Raw genomic sequence first — 18,520 nt, 5'->3', positions numbered from 1 at the left:
TCCACAAACAAACCTATTACACATAAAGATTTGATCCTATAACTTTTGGATGCAGTACAACTCCCTAAGAGAGTGGCGGTCTGTAAGTGTGCAGCACACACTACAGGGACGGACCCAATTTCCACAGGGAACCGAAAGGCAGATGAAGAGGCTAAGAAAGCAGCGCAAAGACAGTGACAGGACAATGACCAATATATTTCTGAACATATGGAACACATTGATCATGACATCCTAAAAGACATGCAAGCGAATGCACCTGACAAAGAAAATATATACTGGAAGAAGAAGTTGTGTACACAGAATAAAGAGGGGTTGTGGGAAAGTACAGAAGGCACATTTGTATTACCAAAAAGCTTATTTCGATATGCAGCTATATTGAGCCATGGGTTGGACCACGGCTCAACAGTGGAGATGGTGGAAGTAATACAGAAGATATTCACAGCCTATGGCTTTACAAACTACTCTAAAAAATTAGGAGACAGCAAGTCTGTCTTCTCATAAATATCAACAACATGAAATGCCCTGCCTCCTCCTATCACAAGAAGGGGCAGCTGCATGGTCATACACAGTTCAGAGTCACCCACAGTATCAGTGCATTAAAACAACTCAAAGAGTGGAGAAAACAGTATTTCTCCAACATATATAGCCACATCTAAGGAAGAGATTCCACCAATACTTAACTCGATAGCATGTCTGCATGTAGGGGAGGAAACGTATACAAAATGTACACCACCCCAAATGTATCATGTTGTTGATAGTGCTACAGATGCGCTGCGAATAAAATTAGACTCTGTTGCTCCTTTGAAAAAGAAGAAAATAAAACAACATAGATTAGCTCCATGGCATAATGCCGAAACCCGCAAAATAAAGCAAAAGTCCAGACAACTTGAAAGGATATGGCGTTCCACTAAACTTGAAGAATCTCGTTTAATTTGGCATATTGCTCTCAATGAATATAAGAAAGCACTGCGTAAAGCGAGAGCAGCCTACTACTCTTCATTAATAGATGAGAATAAGAATAATGCAAGATTTCTTTTCAGCACTGTAGCCAGGCTGACAGAGAGCCACAGCTCGATTGAGCCTTCTATTCCCATAGCACTCAGTAGCAATGATTGTATGTGCTTTTTTAACGATAACATTGTTATTCTTAGAAACAAAATGAATGACCTCTTGCCTTTGACCAGTATAGTGTTATCAACAGCTCCCGGAAACGTAAGTTCTAATATTACACTAGATAGTAAACGAGAATGCTTTTCACCCATAAACCTTGAACAATTAAATTCAATGATTCTCTCTTCTAAACCATCAACGTGTATGTTAGACCCAATTCCAACTAAGCTGTTAAAGGAAGTTTTTCCATTTATTAGCACTTCTTTATTAAATATTATGAATATGTCTTTATTATCAGGCTATGTTCCACATTCATGTAAAGTTGCAGTAATAAAACCTCTTCTTAAAAAGCACAACCTCGATCCAGAGGTTTTAGCCAATTATAGACCTATTTCTAATCTTCCATTGTTGAAAAAGCAGTCGCAAAACAGTTGTGTGATTACTTAACAAACAATGATTTATTTGAAGATTTTCAGTCTGGCTTTAGAACACATCATAGCACAGAGACAGCTCTGGTTAAAGTCACAAATGACATTCTAATAGCCTCAGACAAGGGACTTGTCTCTATTCTTGTTTTGCTCGATCTCAGTGCTGCATTTGATACAATCAACCATGATATCTTATTGCAAAGACTAGAGCACTTAGTTGGCATACAGGGAACTGCTTTAGACTGGTTTAGGTCCTATCTCTCTGAACGCTCTCAGTTTGTACGTGTCAACGATGAATCTTCCACGCAAACCAAAGTTAGCCATGGAGTGCCACAGGGCTCAGTGCTTGGACCTGTTGTGTTCACACTATGCTTCCGTTAGGCAATATTATAAGGAATCATTCTGTAAACTTTCATTGTTATGCGGATGATACTCAACTATATTTATCAATCAAGCCTGATGAAACCAATCACCTAAATAAAATTCAAGACTGCCTCAAGGACTTAAAAACGTGGATGACATTAAAGAGCTTGTGACACGAGTTTCCCCCATCATCCAAACCCATCAATTTGAGTAAATATTGTCCCCTTGAAAACCGTTACTGAACTGATTTTGGATATTTGTACTTTGATAACCATTAATCTGCCCTTCAATGTTGACCATTTTCTGGATCTTCTCAGGGATTCTTCAAGTCCCGCCAAATTATGTGTGACGTCATTGCGGGCACAGCACTCCAGCTGCACCGTTCAGGATCCCAGCATCTGCATGTAAACGCACGATGGTGCACACAGCAGCAAGCTCAGACAGCGATGACAGTTTAATTTTGAACGTGTCTGAGAGCTCATATGAGGCTGAAGGATCGGTTTATGTTGTATCTGTTAGAAGTTTAGGAATTAGGTGCGTCAATATGGGCGATCATACGGTCATGTAGCCAGTGGTGGAATGGGACTAAAAATCATCCTGGGACTCTCGACCGGCCCATTTCGGTACCGCTAGTAAATTGTCAACGGGGGGAGTGGGGGATGTCAGGGGCGGCGGGTGCTGTAGATAGTACATGTAAATATGTAAATATTTGTGTCACTGCATCCTGGTAAAATACAAATATAATGTCTGTGTCTTTGACATTAGCGCTGCCAGCCACCTGTGCCCTGTACTACGAAGCCAGTTCAACAGACCCTGGATATGTTTTAGTAACAAACTAACTAACAACAACAAACTAACAAAGGAGATCTCGCTAAGCGGTCCTACGACGCTGGTTAACAACTCGGTAAATCAAGCCAGGGTTTCTCTCTCCAGCTGAGAGCGCGTTCACGTCTAAGACACGAGTGGATCTGACTTTAATTACATTAGACTCGAGTGTTTCGTCAACATAATGTGTTGCTTAAAATAATACTTCTGCATACAGTATGTGACACTGTCAGTGTTGCACGGCCAGATACGGCTGGAGAAGCTGAATCAGATAAGAAAATATATGATATAGCCTATTATGATATTATATGATCGATGATCTGATTGATGATGTAATATGAATGATAAGTGCGACACGTCGGCGTCTTCTCTGCATACGGCAGTTTAAACTGTATTTCCTTTATCCTGTAATATGACTTGAGAGATTTAAACTCCGCACACTGAGTTGATCTCTTTTCTATAGACGCCGGAGGCGGGCAGCGTCAGGTAAAAAAAGTTATTTAGCCTTCCCAAACCTGAGCCTCACGCGCCGCCTATGGGGGATGTGCTAGTGACTTATCCGACCGGCCCACTTCGGTACCGGCCCATCGGGATTGGTCCCGATGGCCAGTCCGCCACTGCACCCAGCCCACGTAAACTGTCAACGGGGGAGCATCGCTGCGGGGAAACGGTGGACCTAGTGTCCCGATCGGAGTGGGAATAATAATAATAATAATCCGTGCATTTTATCCATTAATTTCCCCAACATTGTGGTAAAAAAAACACACGTTTAATCCATGTTGGTGTACTACAACTACAAAAAGCATCGGTTTGTTTTCTCATCAGGAAATTCAGAAACAAACGATTTGTAATCATCATTCTCACGATCATTTAATGTATCATATGTTCGCCGAATTGACATGAAAGCACTAATAAATGTAGTTTCATCCACTTGAGTTTATTACAACTACAAAAATAATCGATTTGTTTTTATATCACATCCTACAGGGAGGAAATTCAGTAGCTCTCACTACCGATTTTTAATCCTAATGTAATCATCATCTTCACCACGATCATTTATGTTTATGTTCGCCGAATTGACATGAAAGCACTGACAAATATGAATATACTGTAGTCAACTTCATTAAAACGTTATTAACGTGACTAAACTCAGTAATTCACCATTTCTACGCACCTACCTCCATCTCTCCACCTACTTCCATCTACGTAACATTGCAAAAATAAGGCATATCTTGCCTCAAAACGATGCAGAGAAACTAGTCCATGCATTTGTTACTTCAAGGCTGGATTATTGTAACTCTTTATTATCAGGGAGTACCAAGAAGTTAGTCAAGTCGCTTCAGCTGATTCAAAATGCTGCAGCTCGTGTGCTAACCAGAGTTAGGAAAAGGGACCACATTACTCCTGTTCTGGCTGCCTTACACTGGCTCCCTATAGAACACAGGATAGAATTTAAAATTATTCTTCTCGCCTACAAAGCCCTTAATGGACAGGCGCCATCTTACCTTAAAGAACTCATTATACCCTACTGTCCTACTAGGGCCTTGCGTTCCAAGAATGCAGGGTTGTTGGTTGTTCCTAGAGTCTCTAAAAGTACAATGGGAGCCAGAGCCTTTTCTTATCAAGCTCCACATTTGTAGAATCAGCTTCCAGTTTGTGTTCGGGCGGCAGACACCCTATCCGTTTTTAAGAGTGCGCTTAAGACCTTCCTTTTTGATAAAGCTTATAGTGATAAAATAATCTAATAAGAGTGCATTGACTTAGACACGTTGTGCCTCTTCACCTATACATTTTAGTTCTTACTCTTTCACTTAAATCCTAAAAACTTAGACCTTATATTTAAAACTTTATCCAAAACCTTTCCCCTCTCTGACCTCTCGAGGTTCTATTAGGGTAACAGGTTTCAGAGAAGGCCTAGCCCGGCCGGGGAGTGTGGAACGTAGCCACATACCTACTCCTTACCTCTAACCAATTCAGGTTCCAGTGGAGACCTCTCTCCCTGTGTTTGCCTCTCCACCTCTGTTTCCTACTTCTTACTTGCTACCCTTGTCCCTCAACCTATCCTAAGGGAGTGCATGTATGTAGACAAGTTAGTTTAACTACTATAGGCTTGGACTGTTGGGGGGGGGGGGAACCTTAATCCATCTTTCTGGCTGTTTGTACCTGTGTACTCTCATGTTCCGATTAACCCAGCTTCAGCCTGTATGCCTGTCCTACCCCCAAACATCTCCATTGACAACATCCGACTGGAAAATGTGGACTACTTCCCGTACCTTGGCAGCCTCCTATCATCAAAATATGTTATTGATGATGAAATACACCATCGCCTCAGCTGTCCCAGTGGGGCTTTCTCAAGGCTAAGGAAGAGAGTCTTTGAGAACCGTGACCTCCAAGCAAAGACCACAATCTTGGTTTATAAAGCTGTGGTGTTCCCCACTCTTCTGTATGGATCAGAGGCCTGGACCACATACAGCAGGCATTTAAAGGCACTTGAGGCATACCATCAGAGATCCCTCCGAAAAATCCTCAGGATTAGCTGGGAGGAACGGCGCAGTAACACCAGCGTCCTGGAGGAGGCTGACATTCCCACCATCACTGCCACCATTGCCCAAAACCAGCTCAGATGGATTGGCCATGTTATCATGCCATGTAAGTCCTTTATTCCCAGCTTGTTAAAGGGGAACGGGCCCCTGGAGGCTAAAAGAAGAGGTACAAAGATAACATAAAAACAAACCTAAAGAAGTGCCACATAGACCTAAAAGCTTGGGAAGACATGGCAACAGACAGGGCGACCTGGAGAAACCTTGTCCGTGAGGGTACTGCACTATATAATGATGACCTCTGCCATGCTGCACAAGACAAGCGCAGACTCAGGAAGGAGAGAGCAACCACCAAACAGGTCCAACCCAAAACTTCCACCACTACACTCCCCTGTCCACACTGCACAAGAGTAATCGGGTCCAGAATCGGCCTCTACGCCCACCTGAAGACCCACAAGGACCAGGAAGGAGGACAGTCATACTCAACTACGAGTGACTGCTGATGATGATGATGACTCTCATGTTCCGATTAACCCAGCTTCCCCCAAATCTCTTTTTTCTGTCCATATCTACGCCGGGATCCTGAGTCGAGGCTAATCCTGTTGCTGTGGTCGTGTGTCCTGGATCCTCTATCCTGAGCACTGGATCTGAGTCCTGGACTTCGAGTCGTGGCTGAACCTGTCTCTGCGGTCCTGCCAGACTCTCACCATACTACTTCCCTGATGGCTCCCACAGGATTGTTGACATCCTCGTGGATTCATCTTCTTATTATAGACACATGCATTTCCAAACATTTGGTCTACCTATGTTTTAATTGAATTATCTCTTCGATTTACACACGGCATCTATTGCACGTCTGTCTGTCCTGGGAGAGGGATCCCTCCTCTGTTGCTCTCCCTGAGGTTTCTCCCATGTTCCCTTTAAACTGTGGGTTTTCTCCAGATTTTTTTCCTTGTACGATGTGAGGGTCTAAGGACAGAGGGTGTCGTATTGTCATACTGATATTCTGTACAAACTGTGAAGTCCACTGAGACAAATGTAACATTTGTGATATTGGGCTCTATAAATAAACATTGATTGATTGATTGATATTTACTTGAACAAACAAAAAACCCTAACGCGGCTGCTTTTACATTACATTACATTACATTTAGCTGACGCTTTTATCCAAAGCGACTTACAATAAGTGCGTTCGACCAACAAAATACAAACTTGAAGAAAACAGAGTCATAAAGTACATCAGGTTTCATAGAACAAAAACATTGCAAGTGCTACTCAACTGGCTTTAAGTAAGCCAGTCCTTTATTAGTATATAAGTGCTTTGTTAATAGTTCTATCGCTCGAAGTGGAGTCGAAAGAGATACGTTTTCAGTCTGCGCCGGAAGGTGTGTAAGCTATCTGCTGTCCTGATGTCAATGGGGAGCTCATTCCCCCATTTTGGAGCCAGGATAGCAAACCCACGTGTTTTTGCTGATGGGAACTTGGGTCCCCTTCGCAGCGAGGTTGCAGCGAGCCGTTTTGTTGATGCAGAGCGGAGTGCACGTGCCGGGGTGTACGGTTTAACCATGTCCTGGATGTAGGAAGGGCCAGATCCATTCGCAGCATGGTATGCAAGTACCATTGTCTTGAAGTGGATTCTAGCAGTTACCGGAAGCCAGTGAAGGGAGCGGAGGAGCGGAGTGGGAACATTTAGGAAGGTTGAAGACCAGACGAGCCGCTGCATTCTGGATGAGCTGCAGAGGTCGGATGGCACATGCAGGTAGACCAGCCAGGAGGGAGTTGCAGTAGTCTAGGCGTGAGATGGCGAGAGCCTGGACCAGAGCCTGCTTGGCCAGCTGGGGACGCATCCTCCTGATGTTGTAAAGCGTCTATCTGCAGCAGCGGGTTGTAGCAGCGATGTTTGCAGTGAAGGACAGGTTGTTATCTAGGGTCACACCCAGATTCCTTGCAGTCTGAGTCAGGGAAACAACAGAGGGGCCGATGTTGATTGTTAGGTCAAGAGTGGGACAATCTTTTCCCGGAAGGAAGAGCAGCTCAGTCTTGTCAAGGTGGAGCTTGAGGTGATGAGCAGACATCCACTGAGAGATGTCAGCTAGACAAGCAGAGATGCGTGTGACGACCTGGGTCTCTGAGCGGGGAAAGGACAGGATTAATTGGGTGTCGTCAGCGTAGCAGTGGTATGAAAAACCATGCGGGCTAATGACAGATCCGAGCGAGTTTGTGTACAAGGCGAAGAGGAGGGAACCAAGAACAGAGCCCTGAGGGACCCCTGTAGTTAATTGACAAGGGTCAGACTCCGACCCTCTCCAAGTCACCCTGTAGGTGCGGTCTTTCAGGTATGAGGTGAGGAGGGAAAGTGCAGAGCCTGAAACTCCAAGTTCTTGGAGAGTGTGAAGGAGGATCTGATGATTCACCGTGTCGAATGCAGCAGACAGGTCCAAAAGGATGATGACAGAGGAGAGGGAGGCTGCTTTAGCAGTGTGCAGTTCCTCAGTGACAGCAAGAAGGGCAGTTTCTGTGGAGTGAACCAGACTGGTGCGGATCCAGAAGGTTGTTCTGATGGAGATAACAGGAGAGTTGTTTAAAGACAGCGCGTTCAAGTGTTTTAGACAGGAACGGGAGGAGAGAGACAGGCCTGTAGTTTATAACATCAGACGGGTTGAGAGTGGGTTTCTTTAGGAGAGGGTTTACTCTTGCCTCCTTGAGACTGTTTGGAAAGTGACCAGAAGTTAGAGAAGTGTTGATGAAATGGGTGAGAAACGGTAGAATATCAGGAGCGATAGTCTGAAGGAGGTTTGAAGGGATAGGGTCCAGAGGACAGGTGGTAGGGCGGGCAGAGGTAATGAGGGTAAGAACCTCACTTGGAGAGAGAGGGGAAAAGGAGGTTAGTGTGTTGGTGAAAGGAGGGTCTGGTGACCCAGCGGTGAGTAAAGGTGAGTCAGAAAAAGAAGAGCGAATATCATCAACCTTTTTTTCAAAGTGGGTAACAAAGTCGCTTGACAGAAGTGAGGAGGGGGGAGGGGCTTTTGGAGGGTCCAGGAGGGAGGAGAAGATGGAAAATAGTTTTTTGGGATTGGAATAGGAAGATTGGATCTTATCTTGAAAGAAAGTGCTTTTTGCCTGAGAGATCAAAGCAGAGAAAGAGGAGAGGAGAGCCTGATAGGTTAGGAGGTCGTAATGGTGTCTGGATTTCCACCGTTTCCGCTCTGCTGCCCTAAGGACGGTTCTATTAGCACGCAGTGCGTCATTTAGCCAGGGAGCAGAAGGGGACTGACGAGCCTGCCGAGATGTGAGAGGACAGAGAGAGTCCAGAGAGGATGAGAGAGTAGAGAGGAGAGTTTCTGCAGCAGAGTTTGGAGGCAGGAGTTGGAACGAGTCAGAGGAAGGGAGGGCTGAGAGCACCGACGAGGCAAAGGTAGAGGGGGAGAGGGAGCGAAGGTTACGGCGGACAAGTGCAGGATGAGAAGAGATTAGTTTGTTATCTTTGGAAAGGCATAGAGAGAATGAAATGAAGAAGTGATCGGTGGTGTGGAGCGGGTTTACAGAGAGGTTAGAAGTAGTGCAGTTCCTTGAGAATATGAGATCAAGGACATTGCCAGCTTTATGAGTTGGTGGGGCCGGAGACAGTAAGAAAGCAAAGGCGGTTAACAGAGATGTTAGTTCGTCTATCTTCCCCGCTTGGTGGTTGAAGTCTCCGAGAAGTACAGCGGGAGGACCAGTTTCAGGGATGTGTGAGAGGAGATGATCTAATCCCTCCAAGAATTCCCCCAAGGCGCCTGGTGGACGGTAGAGAACACTTACAGGAATGATGTTATGGCATGACCAGAAAGGACTCCACCATTTCTTTTTCAACTCTTTGTTGCAAGAATGCATTCAGTCAAACAAACAAGGGTGTTTTAATTCAGAGCGCACTGATGACTTCTGGCACCAAAACATTAATGTGATGCCAGGTCAATCAAAAACACGGATCGTCTTCATGTCTTCACTTCCTGTTGGACAACATTCTGCCAGAGCCAGCCAAGTTTCAAATGGCTCTATTGACAGATGAATGAGACCAGTGGCGAACAAGTTATGTTCTTAATCAGCAGATAAAAGCACTAGAAATAAATATAACATATCATACAGTCCTGGCCTCCCCAAAATCAACATGTTCCACTGTTGTGTAGATGAACAGTGTTGTTATTATGTATAATAAGAAGTTATTATGTATAAGGACTGCTGTTAACAAGGGTTATATGATTTGGGGAAACCAGGACTGGATGATGTTATATTTATTTGTAGTGCTTTCATCCAGCTTGAATTGTATTCATAACTAATGTGCTTTTTATAGTTTATTTCATTTGTTTCATTTGATTTTACAATGTTTGTCGCCCATGTCGGATGTGTTCTTGTATTCTGTGTTTTTTTCATACACATACTAACACACACACAGGGAGGCTGGATTGGTCAAAGGTAAGTGAGAAGGATATGAATCACTCCACCTCACTCACCGACTAATCATTAGACTCGGTTGTAATTCCTAGAGAAGCAATGCTGTGCAGTGACACCAACTGTAACAATGTGCAGCATGGTAGTGATCTATGTTTTACATATGATCTTATTATTGATGTGATAAATGCCTCAAGTAGGGGTTTTTCCGACAGTAAGAAAAAGGAGCATAGTATAAAACCTGGATGGAATGAACATGTGTCTGAGCTACACTCTGCTGCTAGAGATGCTTTTCAATGATGGGCCGAATCAGGAAGGCCGAGACAGGGGTCTTTGTTTGAACATAAACAGGCCACTAATGCCAAATATAAGTATGCTGTCCGCTTCATTAAAAAAAAATGAGGACACAATGAGGGCTGACTCACTTGCCAGAAATCATAGCAACAATAGTTGCTATGGTTTCTGGAAAGAGGTGAAAGTCATAAACAGCTGTCAGACTCCCTTACCGTCTTCCATTGAAGGAGTGTGTGGGTCAGGCAGCATCGCAGAACTGTGGCGACAACACTATCATGAGTTGTTCAACTGTGTTAAGAGTGATGCATTTGTGGTTGAAAAGGTTGACTCCACTGAAAACGTTACAGTTAGATCAGAGGAAGTCTACAACACTATAATGAATCTAGAAAAGAACAAAGTCTTAAGCTTGCTCCTCTTCTTGCTCTACTGATTTCCTTAATCATGGTGTCTTACCAGATTCCATGTTACAGTATCTGTGCTACTTGTGCCAGTCACCAAGGATACAGCTGGGAAGATTAATGGCATTGATAATTACAGGCCTATTGCTTTAGCTAGCATTCTCTCCAAAGTGCTGGAGAACATTCTGTTGGATAGGCTGGAAAGGTATATTACCACAGCTGACAACCAGTTTGGTTTGAAAAGAAAACACGGCACAGATATGTGTATTTTTGCATTAAAAGACATTATAGCACAATATAGAAGCCATAATTCCACCATGTTTCTGTGTTTTATTGATGCTTCCAGGGCATTTGATAGACTGACTCACTGGGCTCACAGCTAAACCTGGAGACCCTGTACCTCAGGCAGTTACAGCGGTTATCCAGCTCCATATTAGACGATGACTCCCACCCTCTGCACTCAGAATTCAAGCTTCTTCCTTCGGGCCGGAGGTTACTTGTCCCAAGGAGTAGAACGAAGCGGTATAAAAACAGTTTTATCCCAGCAGCTATTAGACACATTAACATAGGAGCGTCACACAGATGCCTATTTTTATTTATTTATTTAATTGTGAATTTTGAATGTCCATGTTTGTACTAGTGTTTTCCTTCTTAAAATGTTTTTTAAATGTTTTGAGATTTGGTTGAGCAGGGTATACTTGTACTTTTACTAGTCCTTTATTAGAGATGTGTCTGTTGTTTGTGTTTATTTTTAGTGTCAGGATGGAACCCTTGTCTTTTTCTCTGCAAACAGAATCTACCTACGGGTACAAATAAATAACCTGAACCTGAACCTGAATCATTACAAATGATTTGACAACATGTGCCAGAGAGGGGAACCCAAGTACATAATAAGGATCTTAGCCATTTGGTATGCACATTTGTCTCCTTTGTTGTTGAATGTGTACATGGGTGATCTGTCTAGGACAGTGGTTCCCAAACTTTTTGTGCCCAAGGCACACCAAAGGACAAGTAACAATCTCAAGGCACACCTATTGTGCAAAATAGCCCTTATAACACGTGTTATCACTCATATCATGTAAAATATCTGTAAATGTGCATAATTATTTACTAATGCCAAATAAAATGTGACAAAGACAACTATATTACTCATGACATATTTATTAACGAAATATTTCAAAAATTAATTTGAAACCTTATCAAATTAGGCTTCATCAAAGCAGCAACACACTAATTTAAACCAGACAGGTCACAACATTAAAAATGAGGCAAAGGAAACTCAGCAGAAATTCAGCACAGAGAACTGTCAATGCAAGGAAGCTGCACTGCATGGTCCTGAACTACCAATTATAAATGTAACATTTCAGCAATCAGCATTGAAACATGTGCTATTGTAAATATTTTTGCCGACTTACAAATGAGTGAGATACATGTGCCTGTCGGGGCGCGCAGAATTTTTTAATCCTTGGTGGCACTGAGGAGAGGGCCGTGACCTCCTGTTGTTCTTCATGTAAATCATAGTAGAGAACGCCAACTCCAGAGATGGGGTCGTTACTAAAAAAATGTAATATATTACACTACTTCGTTACTATATACATAAAGTAACTCCTTACTTTACTCCTTACTTTACTCGCCGAGCACGTACGAACTGCGCATGCCTGAGTGGCAATAACTTTCCTTACCAGCAGGCGGCGGTAGTGTGTATTTGTCATTCAAAACAGGCAACAACCGGAAGACAGAAGAAGAACAGACTACGTGATATAAACAAACAACAAATAGCGTGTGCGGTAGCTTCACCTTAGCATGTGTTCTTTGCAGGTGCTTGTTGAGGTTTGACCACGTGGTGTTTCCAGCAGTGGATAACAGCTTCTGGCCTGGACACAGTTTGCACCTCACCGTCACATTCCTGTCTATTCTTCGGACGAACTCAAAATAATCTATGGATAGCCTACATCTCTCAGCATCATATGAAACAGAACTGTACACAGATTTACTTTTTCTTTATGGATATTTTACTAATCACTCCCCTTTTAAACTGTATTCTTGTGTTACTGTCCTATAGTATTTCATACCCGTTTTTCATTTATTCTCTTATTTTTTGAATAACTATAGGCTAATGATCATATAAATGTGTTCCTCGCAAATACTTGTTTACATAAATGGTGACCAAACCGTTTGAGACCCACTGAGATAACTTACACTAAAGTGAACTATCTAAACACTGAGAGAGTCCTTACCACACTGAGCTGATGTTATACGATCCTCTCAGTCTGACAGGAGAGGACTCTCCTCCACCTTGGTGTAGAAACAGCTCTTTATATCCGTTAGCATAGCTAGCTAACCAGATGCTAACAACAACATTCCACGTTACCGCTCGCGCACTCACAAAATGCGATCGTGCCACACACACACAGAGCCGAGCTTGAATGAAACACAGAGACCCAGAAGTAGGCTACTTGTACTGTATATCATATTATTTTCGATGGCTTTACTGTATAATCAATGTAACAGATGAACAGATGGCCACCGGCTTTCATCTAAACACACAGCCACGTAATGATAACAAAACAAAAGTCGGGGGTCATTGGTCAAGCAACACACCAATCAGAGAGGCCCGCGAATGACCCCCCATGACGCCGACCCTGCCTCCACCCCTCGAAAGTTATCGCTGACTCAGCCATGTTTATGCAGCACTGCACGTGGAGATGTGGACGCGCAAGACGTGCAGATTACGTACATATAAACCTACAAAGTACTGATATAGTAAATTAAAAAAGAATTATTTGTTGTGTAGTTGTATATTGCAATAATAACGTATGGTTGTCACAAAATCCCACGGCACACCCGGACTTGCCTCACGGCACAGCAGTGTGCCGCGGCACACCGTTTGGGAACCACTGGTCTAGGAAACTGAACTTGTGTAAAACTGGCTGTGTGTGGTGATACTGTTATATCAATCTTGGACCTAGTCATAATAACTAGGTATGTTATTAAATTACAGTTTTCAGAGCCAAGAGGCTAATCGTCTCTTTGCTAATTATTTACTTAAAGTGAGCTGACAAAGAGGATGTTTAGATTATAATAGAGTTAGAGGGAAAACATTGAGGTTGGTGTGTTAGTTAATGTAAAGAAATGTATGTGCGTTCATGTGCACACGTATATATATATATATACGTGTGCACATGAACGCACATACAGACGTATATATCCTTTTTGTAATTGGATAATTCATATCCTGCAAGACTCCTAAAGACGTCATGAGATAATGACCTTTCCTAGAACTTTTTATTTATTTTGTACTTTTATTGTCATTAGACAGTAGGCCTACTTACTATGTAACAAAATGGTTTCTCTGCATTTGACCCATCCTAGTGTTAGGAGCAGTGGGCTGCCATTATGAACGGCGCCCGGGGAGCAGCTTACATGTTGCTCTGATGTTGGTGCGTCCAAGTTTAGGAGACCTGACAATGTGTGTGCGTTAAACATGATTAGGGAACATGTCCGTGTGTCATTTAGAAACTGTATATCTGCCCTGTGTGAAGCTTCTACTGTGGGGGGCATTTCTGTGATTGGTTGCTGTTGAAGCAAGGTCAATGTTTACCCATTATTATTTGTTTGTTCCAACAACTAAATAAGAATGTATTTCTAAGAAACTATTTCTGTGTTTGTGTTTTATTGATTCCTCTCTGTTTCATGCTTTCCTGTTGTGAGTGCTGGATTGCCACAACACTACTGTTGTCAACCACCTTATGTACGCAGGTGATTTCATCATCTTGTCCCCGTACAGTGCAGGCTTACAACAGCTTCGGAGGATCTGTTCCCAGTCTGGAATAGATTTTAATATTAAGTATAGCGCCAAGAAGACTAGCATCATGATTGTGCAAAGTAATCAGCCTCATTGTATTCTCAGTAGCAACATTCTTCTTGAGTGCAGTGAGATGAAGAACCTTGGTCATTATATCTCTGATGATCTCACAGAGGACAAAGACATCCATAGACAACGCTGCAAACTGTATGCCCAGTGCTCTGTAGAGGTCAAGGTATCACTTTTGAAAGCTTTCTGTACACCATTGCACACGGCTCACCTGTGGAGTAACTACAAGGCTCACCTGTGGAGTAACTACAAGGCTCACCTGTGGAGTAACTACACGGCTCACCTGTGGAGTAACTACACGGCTCACCTGTGGAGTAACTACACGGCTCACCTGTGGAGTAACTACAAGGCTCACCTGTGGAGTAACTACACGGCTCACCTGTGGAGTAACTACACGGCTCACCTGTGGAGTAACTACAAGGATCACCTGTGGAGTAACTACAAGGCTCACCTGTGGAGTAACTACACGGCTCACCTGTGGAGTAACTACACTGCTCACCTGTGGAGTAACTAAAAGGCTCACCTGTGGAGAAACTACAAGGCTCACCTGTGGAGTAACTACAAGGCTCACCTGTGGAGTAACTACAAGGCTCACCTGTGAAGTAACTACACGGCTCACCTGTGGAGTAACTACACGGCTCACCTGTGGAGTAACTACACGGCTCACCTGTGGAGTAACTACAAGGCTCACCTGTGGAGTAACTACAAGGCTCACCTGTGGAGTAACTACACGGCTCACCTGTGGAGTAACTACAAGGCTCACCTGTGGAGTAACTACAAGGCTCACCTGTGGAGTAACTACAAGGCTCACCTGTGGAGTAACTACACGGCTCACCTGTGGAGTAACTACACGGCTCACCTGTGGAGTAACTACAAGGCTCACCTGTGGAGTAACTACAAGGTTCACCTGTGGAGTAACTACAAGGCTCACCTGTGGAGTAACTACACGGCTCACCTGTGGAGTAACTACAAGGCTCACCTGTGGAGTAACTACAAGGTTCACCTGTGGAGTAACTACAAGGCTCACCTGTGGAGTAACTACAAGGCTCACCTGTGGAGTAACTACAAGGCTCACCTGTGGAGTAACTACAAGGCTCACCTGTGGAGTAACTACAAGGCCCACCTGTGGAGTAACTACAAGGCTCACCTGTGGAGTAACTACAAGGTTCACCTGTGGAGTAACTACAAGGCTCACCTGTGGAGTAACTACAAGGCTCACCTGTGGAGTAACTACAAGGCTCACCTGTGTAGTAACTACAAGGCTCACCTGTGGAGTAACTACAAGGCTCATCTGTGGAGTAACTACAAGGCTCACCTGTGGAGTAACTACAAGGCTCACCTGTGGAGTAACTACAAGGCTCACCTGTGGAGTAACTACAAGGCTCACCTGTGGAGTAACTACAAGGCTTGCAGCATGCAAAAAATAAAAGTTAACTGTCTTTCGTTGTCTCAGAATGTGTAGATAACGTAACGTACGTGATTACTGCTACTGGGAACTGAGTTAAAAGCTCTAACTGTGGCAGACTTATGTCATTTATGTTACATAACATCGTTTGATGTGTTGACGTGTTGTGCTTACCTGTTTCTCAGCTGGCTGTTGACCTGCATCTTGGCAACTGTTGCTGGTGCCACACAAAGACGACATCTCCTGTGAGAGAACATTGACAACATGATGCAGATGAGATAATAGAGGCAAGAACAAAAGAGAACTGATTTACGGCTCTCACTAAATTCTTCTCATTCCTTTACCTCCTACACGTCAGTTGAGAACAAGCCACAGATTGTTTTGATGGGAGGAACGATGGGCAGGCTCAAAAACCTCAGATGCCACTATTGATTTGAACTTCTATTAAAATGCAAGAGTACTCAAAGGAAAAACCTTTAAGCTAAGGCTTTTTTCCAATAACATAAAAGCAAATGTGGACTTGACTGTGGATTTGATTGTAACATTTACAAATAAAAGGCTAACGATGTATGGTGTGATTACACATAAAGCAGAACTACACATGCTGGCTATTGTGTTCTCCAACACGTTCTCTCTGGCACGTCTCTACTGGGAATTGAAGTTTTAAAAGACGTTTTCGTTTTTCCCACAATTAGAAGTTGCCAGTATTAAACTGTGTACAGCCCTGGAGGTTTAGGCGATAGGAAACACATTGGTGTTATCAAATGTAAAACATATCATTAATAAATGGGTGAAAATCGCTTGTGTCCATAATGCGCAGTATTAATATATACCCACATGACAGCTCATTGTTACTTTGTAATTCTACTCCACTACAATTCAGAGGTTAACCTGGTATTTTTACTCCACTACATTTATTTGAGTTACTTTGCAGATTGTGATTAATGATGTGAAATATAAACAACCCTTAAATCAGACTTTAGTTCCACCTGAGTAAAATTCAGGGAAGGTGATTGTCAAGTGCCAACAATCAGGAGAGATATGTTACGGTGAGTGAAGCAAGCAGGACCCAAATGCAGATAACGCTGAAAAAAGCCTTTATTTCAAGGATAAAATAAAAATAACTTGGACAAAACAGAACTCTCACCGGTGAACTCATTCACAAGCAAAAGACGAACCAACACTGAACACAGGAAGGGACAAGACTAAATACAGGGAGGGGTAATCACGAGACGAGACACAGCCGGGCAGGGGAGGAGAAACACAAGGGCAACAGGTGAACACAATCAGACAATTAGACACACCAGGGAAACTAACGACAGGGAGGAAAACACAGGAAGAAGGACCAGAGGACAACACCCATAACCAGACATACAAAACTCTAAACGTGACATAACATGAGAATCCTGACAAGATATTTGATAGTTGGTGCTTGAGAAGACTAAACATTTATCTGCAGATATCTATAAAGTATATTCATTACTCGTTATTCTCTACTAATCGTTAATTAAAAACTGTGTAATTGCTATTTTGCACATCCCTTTCAAGATTTCAAGATTTTCTAAGGTTTATTGACATATCGTATACACAACTACGGTGTAGTTATGCAATGAATGAAAATCTTGGGTCACAGGTTCCTCAACAGTGCATTACAAGACATCTATCAATATGTGTGTACCTCCAGCATTAAACTGTCATAGTCTGCACATTTCTTATTCTATCTACATATATAAGAGTATAATTAATGTGTATAATATCAGTTAAAATAAGTGCTTCAACATAGTTAACATTGCAGGAAAGCAATATATTAGACGTTAAGTACTTTGTCAGGCTTAATATGTATCTGTAGATACCCTCAAAGCTTTTTTCTTATTTGAAAGAAGACCTTAACCTAAATAATTCTTTAATGTTTAAATAAAGGTTAATTAGTTTGTCTGTTTTGCACATCCTCATATTAATACCTGTGTACATCCTGCACTAAACTGTTTTATTGTAGAGATCACTTACAGCAGGGGTGCCCACACTTTTTCAGCTTGGGAGCTACTTTTAAAATGACCACGCCCAAATGATCTACTTACAGGACCGCCCCTGCCCAACCTGTGTCGTGAGCGGGGGGGGGGGGGGGGGGAGGGACTAAACACCTCCGGCATCTCTCCCTAAAATGTGCACTTAGGTTATTTCAGACCTCCAGGACAGAGTCCGGGAAAATCACCTCTCTTTGGCGGCTCACAGACCACCAAAGGACGGACTAATGACCTCCAGCATGTCTCCCTCACATGGGCACTTCCATAACCTTGCACACCGTGAGTGCCCGGGTACCCGCACTTAAGCACTCCCCCACGGACTAAACCCAGATATTCACACCCACCAGAACCTCGTGCCCCTGATAAGTAAAACTTAAAGGTGGTGAATTGTGTGGTGCTTTTATGTCCGCCCATCAGCATCCATATTCGTCCTTCTTCACGGCACCACCACCCCCCCTTCTGGGCTGGAGGTTCAAACACTTTAACTTTTTTTGACCGGAGTCATCCCATGTTAATTTTGTCCAAAAACCGGAGCATTCCCTCACCCCTGTCTTCGGCCCCCTGAGTTTCCCCGCCGCAGACTTCCCTGCTTTGTTTCTGTTCCCCCGGGCCGTCCGCACGAGTCTCGCTTATTGGCCTCTACCTTGCCCCCGGGCCGTCCACACGAGTCCCCCTTGTCGACCTCTGTCCGCCCGAGTCCCTCCTCCGGTCCCCCTCCACCCACCCTGGACTTTTTGTTTTTCCCCCGCTCCGTCCCTTGAGCAGTGGGGGGGGGGGGTAGTTTCACAATCTGTCTGTGTTGTGTTTTGTCTTGTCTAGATGTCTGTCTTT

The sequence above is a fragment of the Gymnodraco acuticeps genome, unplaced genomic scaffold, assembly GCF_902827175.1.
Source record: "Gymnodraco acuticeps unplaced genomic scaffold, fGymAcu1.1, whole genome shotgun sequence".
Classification (NCBI taxonomy): Eukaryota; Metazoa; Chordata; class Actinopteri; order Perciformes; family Bathydraconidae; genus Gymnodraco; species Gymnodraco acuticeps.
Note: the sequence above shows the minus strand (reverse complement) of the source record.